The sequence below is a fragment of the Triticum urartu genome, chromosome 5A (assembly GCF_056163025.1).
Source record: "Triticum urartu cultivar PI428250 chromosome 5A, HENAU_Tu73, whole genome shotgun sequence".
NCBI classification, from domain to species: Eukaryota; Viridiplantae; Streptophyta; class Magnoliopsida; order Poales; family Poaceae; genus Triticum; species Triticum urartu.
Window position 1 is genome coordinate 625,234,978 of NC_141877.1, and position 5,476 is coordinate 625,240,453.

At 44.9% G+C, this 5,476-nt stretch overlaps 1 long non-coding RNA gene across 2 annotated transcripts; it reads left to right on the forward strand.

Annotated features, from left to right (window-relative positions):
* The first annotated feature begins 2,392 nt into the window (after positions 1–2,392).
* Positions 2,393–5,246, forward strand: LOC125506252 (uncharacterized). Of its 2 annotated transcripts, XR_015602935.1 has the most exons (4): positions 2,393–2,724; positions 2,819–3,048; positions 3,118–3,220; positions 4,038–5,246. It is a non-coding gene; the product is annotated as an uncharacterized LOC125506252 (long non-coding RNA). The 2 variants fall into 2 exon arrangements; XR_007282612.2 differs by lacking the exon at positions 3,118–3,220 and having other exon boundaries at positions 2,400–2,724.
* The last annotated feature ends 230 nt before the right edge of the window (positions 5,247–5,476 follow it).

Consider the following 5,476-nt stretch of genomic DNA (forward strand, 5'->3'; position numbering starts at 1 on the left):
GCATATTGAACAAAATCAACGCCCACAACTACTTTGTGTTCTACTCGTGCAAGAGAACTACGCATAGACCTAGCTCATGATGCCACTGTTGGAGAACGTTGCAGAAAACAAAAAATTTCCTACTCGTTTCACCAAGATCCATCTAGGAGTTCATCTAGCAACGATTGATTAGATGCATCTACGTACCTTGTAGATCGCGAGCGGAAGCGTTCAAAGAACGGGGATGATGTAGTCGAACACGACGTGATTCAAATCACCGATGATCAAGCACCGAACGGACGGTGCCTCCGCGTTCAACACACGTACGGAACGGATGACGTCTCCTCCTTTCTTGATCCAGCAAGGGGGGAAGAGAGGTTGATGAAGATCCAGCAGCACGACGGCGTGGTGGTGGATGCAGGGCGTCACAGTAGCAGGGCTTCGCCTATACTACGAGAGAGAGACGTAACAGGGAGAGAGGAAGCACCAAAGGCTGAGGTATGAAGTCCTCCCTCTCCTCAACTATATATAGGAGGGCCAAGGGGGGGTGGTGCGCAGCCTAGGAGATCTGATCTCCTAGGTGCGGCGGCCAGGGGAGGGTTTCCCTCCCCCCCAAGGCACCTCGGGGTGCCTTCCACCACTTGGACTCCTCCGTGGTGGAAACCCTAGGCGCATGGGCCTAGTAGGGCTGGTGCCCTTGGCCCATGAAGGCCAAGGCGCACCCCCTATAGCCCATGTGGCCCCCCGGGACAGGTGGCCCCACCCGGTGGGCCCCCGGGACCCCTCCGGTGGTCCCGGTACAATACGGATAACCCCGAAACTTGTCCCGATGGCCGAAACAGCACTTCCTATATATAATTCTTTACCTCCGGACCATTCCGGAACTCCTCGTGACGTCCGGGATCTCATCCGGGACTCCGAACAACATTCGGGTTACTGCATATTCATATCTTCATAACCCTAGCGTCACCGAACCTTAAGTGTGTAGACCCTACGAGTTCGGGAGACAAGCAGACATGACCGAGACGACTCTACGGTCAATAACCAACAGCGGGATCTGGATACCCATGATGGCTTCCACATGCTCCACGATGATCTCATCGGATGAACCACGATGTCGAGGATTAATCAACCCCGTATACAATTCCCTTTGTCAATCGGTATGTTACTTGCCCGAGACTCGATCGTCGGTATCCCAATACCTTGTTCAATCTCGTTACCGGCAAGTCACTTTACTCGTACCGTAATGCATGATCCCGTGATCAACCACTTGGTCACCTTGAGCTCATAATGATGATGCATTACCGAGTGGGCCCAGTGATACCTCTCCGTTATCCAGAGTGACAAATCCCAGTCTCGATTCGTGTCAACCCAACAGACACTTTCGGAGATACCTGTAATGCACCTTTATAGTCACTCAGTTACGTTGTGACGTTTGATACACCCAAAGCACTCCTACGGTATCCGGGAGTTACACGATCTCATGGTCAAAGGAAAAGATACTTGACATTAGAAAAGCTCTAGCAAACGAACTACACGATCTTTGTACTATGCTTAGGATTGGGTCTTGTCCATCACATCATTCTCCTAATGATGTGATCCCGTTATCAATGACATCCAATGTCCATAGCCAGGAAATCATGACTATCTGTTGATCAACGAGCTAGTCAACTAGAGGCTTACTAGGGACATATTATGGTCTATGTATTCACACGTGTATTACGATTTTCGGATAATACAGTTATAGCATGAATAAAGACAATTATCATGAACAAAGAAATATAATAATAATGTTTTTATTATTGCCTCTAGGGCATATTTCCAACAGCTACTTGGTGCCCGCCACACCCCAAGGTATCGGTTGCCGTCCCTGTTCTCCCGGTGGCCCTCTCGTCATGCGCTCACTTGGTCGAGAGTTTGTCACAGCCGCCGAGGAACAGGTCAGTGAACTCTATTTACTTTTTATGGTCTCACCTTAGCTATCTGATTCCTTTCAATTGTGTGTCGCATATGTGTAGTCTAATTTAGAATTTTAAAATTCTCTACTTCTAATGTCTGAGTTGGTTGAATAGTACGGTTTATTTTCGTCCCATCACTTTCAACCGTTTTATTTCGCTGATTTTTTTTCCGTCTACACTCCCACCAACCCTTGGTTTATTTTTGCGTCATCCCCCACACAACAAAAGAAATCTGAGGCCTCTTTTGGTTCATAGGATATGATTATCGTAGGAATAGGAATCTTGTAGAATGGATCAGAACCTTCCATGTTGACGCGAGTTATTTAGTAATGTCTTTATGTAAAAGAATCAACCAGGATCAATCTTAAAAATTAAATTTAAATTAATTATCCTTACCATAAATCGCTCAATCACAGTAATTAATCAAAATTACATTAGTTTTTAGGGCAATATCTCACACCTCGATCTTTTTCTACATCGAATCGCAAGGACGACGCGGCCCTCGGAGCCCTTCGCCACCGCCGGTGTCCGAGAGGACCTGCCCCCGTCTTCCCCACCAAGATCTCCACCCTCTCCCCTGCCAGCGTCATCCACTCACGTTCTTTCCTTAAAGCGGGGAGGCCCCAGATCGAGTTGAGCAAGTCAGGGGCCGCCGCCGACGCGGATCCCCACGAACGAGCCAGCCATCGCCGCTGCGGTTCCCCACGAACGAGCCAGCCATCGCCGCCTCGGATCCCCACGGACGCCGCCGCGGATCACCACCGTAGCCCTCTCCTTCTCCCCCTCCGTTCGTGCCTCCTACCTCTTCCTCCAATCTCCAGGTAAATCCTGATCCGCGAGTTCCTGGTTTTGAACATATGGTGTGTGTTGCTGTACTGCAGGTCCTTTGGGGAGAAGAGCTTCTGCGGTAGGTCGTTGTCGGCGGCGGTATCACACCTCTCACTCGTCTTCTATCAGATTGTGCCAGACCAACCATCAAGTTATTTTCACCTGGCAACATGTGCTCGTGATGCCATTTGAATTTTCGAGCAAGTCTCGGTCTTTCCTGGTCCGGCTATCCAGGCGACAAATGCCAACTTGGTAGCAGTTATCGAGCATGGCTAAGAAGAAGGTAATTCATATATGCATGGTGCAGATTTGTAAACTCTAATATCCTCATACTTTCTCTCTGTTTTTTCAGTGGGTAGGGGTTGGTGCGACTAACTGTACTTGCTTCCTAGAGAACAACTATCACAAATCACATGCAAGTTCAGTCGTCGTGAGCTATAGTATTCGACAAAAATGTACATGGCATTGAGCTATAATATTTATTTCGTTTTCATTCTTATAATATAAAGTTCAGTGTTACTTCCATTCTGTTTCATGGTAATGATGTGTTGGGTATGTTTCAGTTAGTGGAGGAATCTGAGAACACACAGAGATTTAAACTTACCCTGTTAAATGCTTAAAATGCATGTCCGTTCTGTTGGATGCATGTTTGCGTGTATATATAAATAAATATGATTCTCACCACCCTTCATCCTAATTCGTAAATGCAAATACTTGACTAATGCTGGATCTTGCACAGCCAAACTTTACACTTTCATCACAAAGGTGAGAAGGCTAGCGAAGTGGTCCGTGCCAACATGAAGAAACTTGAAGATGCCATTCATGGAAATTCTACACAACAAAGATCTTTTTTCATCTTTTTTCATACACTGATGGTACACTTCTGTTTCAATGATCTTGCCTGCTGCAAATTAACAAGAATATACAAGCATGGTCAAGATAATCTGAATCTTGTAGGCTTGTAGCTAAACTAGCTGCTGAAAGGCACGAGTGATGTGTACTAAAGGATTCACAGACCATGTCTACTTTTTGTGATTAATAATAGTACCATATGTTGGAAAATATTAGTTATTAGGGATGAACACCAAACTGTTGTAGGGAAAATCTGTAACATCTAACCACCTTTTTTTATGGACACATGACACCTATTTCAATTGGTCTTCTTTTAAGCGTCATAAATTCTTCAAGTTTGCTAACCATGAGACCATTATCGGTTGTGATAATTATATGAATCTTGGAGATAATAGTTTTTGTATATTATTTATTTCACAGGCATCGACGACTACAATGAGGAGCACAATAGCAGCAAGTCAGTACCAGCGAGCAGGGAGGAGGGCAACCAGCTTCAAAGCAGACTTCATCCAGAGAAAGGCACTTATTCACCCTTATTTTGTAGATACTCCCTCCATTCCAAAATATAGCGCGCCCGCGCTTCCCGAGGTTGAACTTTGACCATAAATTCAACGAACGAGACCGACTGCGGCGGGAGAAAAAATTACATAATTAAAAACTTCTTTCGAATACAAATTCACTGATATAACTTTTGCTCCCGCCGCAATCGGTCTTGGCAGTTAAATTTACGGTCAAAGTTGAAGCACGGGGATAGAGGAAGCACTACATTGTGGAATGGAGGGAGTAGTACTTATCCTTTTTATAGTTTCAAACGAAATTTTTATTATCGATAATTAATATTCCAGTAATTCTGAAACTAATAAACATTAATGAGAAATTTGAAAAATAGGAAGGACACTAGGAATAATAGCGTCCAATTCTGGGCGTCGGTACCAACAATGTCCAAGGCTGGACGCTCTTATAAACAGCGTCGTGTTTGGTTTGACCAGACCCCGCATGGCTACCTTCGGCCTTTGACTTGTACCCTCAGCCACCTCCACAGGATTAAAACTAGACTCCGTCACCTCTAGCCCGTCAAAAATGGCGCTTTAACATTATTGTGTTTGATAGTATGATGTGTGTTAGCTGATTGTGAAAAAAATGTGTTAGCCGAGACAACATTGTTATCAGTTATGTTAGCTTGACGAGTACCATCTAATTTTTTTCAAAAGCCCATGGCAACGCACGCGTATTCTACCATCTAAATTTTTTCAAAAGCTCGTGGCAACGCACGGGCGTTCTACTAGTTTTCAATAGTGGGCTGGCGAACTAGTATGATGGTAAGCTGAATTATTGGGCTTCAAAAAAATCAACTCCTTTGATTCTTTACGTCGCTAGGCTCGCTATAGGCCTTGAACGCCCAGAATAGGAGGGGGGGGGACGAATTATGCCTAAGGCTGGTCATAATGGGAAGTAACTTATACTAGTGTCATCTCTATAGTGCGAAGTAACATAGTAGTAGTATCATAGATGATTTTATTTATTACCTTGTACACTCATCCTTTCTCGGAAAGTGCTATGTTACAGTAAATATTATGTTACTTTAAACACCCCTCTTCTCATTAACTATATGCCACATAAGTAAAAAAAATGACTGATAGAGGCGAGGGTCCCGATCTTTCGATGAGATGATAACTATCGATTTGGTGGAGACGACTTTGATGATCCGACTACAAACGTGCACGACGTTGTGCCTTAGCAATCGCTAAACCAATCTCTTGAGGTTACTGACGATGCTGGAAGCACGGTCAGCCTGACCACGAAGGTCTATTCCTGCAAGCAATCGAAGAACGAGCAAGAATATGATAAAGCAATCTGAA